This window comes from Fragaria vesca, linkage group LG6 (genome assembly GCF_000184155.1).
Source record: "Fragaria vesca subsp. vesca linkage group LG6, FraVesHawaii_1.0, whole genome shotgun sequence".
Taxonomy (NCBI): Eukaryota; Viridiplantae; Streptophyta; class Magnoliopsida; order Rosales; family Rosaceae; genus Fragaria; species Fragaria vesca.
Genome location: NC_020496.1, coordinates 29,832,371 through 29,833,008, shown reverse-complemented (window position 1 = coordinate 29,833,008; position 638 = coordinate 29,832,371).

Here is a 638-nt window from a genome sequence, read left to right as displayed (position 1 = left end):
GTCTGTTGGAAAGCAAGCAGTTTGTTGTACTTGTCAATACCAGCAGTGTTGACAGCTCTAAGGAAGGGCTGCACCGGGTCAGGCATATATTGTCCTTGAGCGCATACATCGCTCTCATAAGGAAACATGTTGTTGATGAAGGCCGTTGTTGGATCGTTAGATGTACTGCCCGTCTCAGAAAATTGCCCATGATCATGCGGACCCCCTGATGATGTTTCACCGTGATATAACTAACATGTGTACTTCTCCCAAAACCCGTTACTCTTCAGGTGCTGCCATATTTTGTCAATCTCAAATCGATGCATATCGCTACGACACTGACATTTCGTGCACAGGCAATAGAAAATTGTATTCCCGTTAGCATTAGTCAGCGCATATTCCAGAAAACTCATGACTCCTTTACCATATCTTTTGTCCCATTTTGGAAGCGAAATCCAACTCTTATCCATATATATCCTGAAAATATAACAAAATATATATGTATAACGCTAACTGATTATTAATTAAATTTCATGCTATATATAAAATCTCAATTCATTTAGTATATATATATTAATTAATTAACAAATTGATAACAAATTAATTAACACATATATATATATATACACTTAATAATTACATAACAATATTATATATAT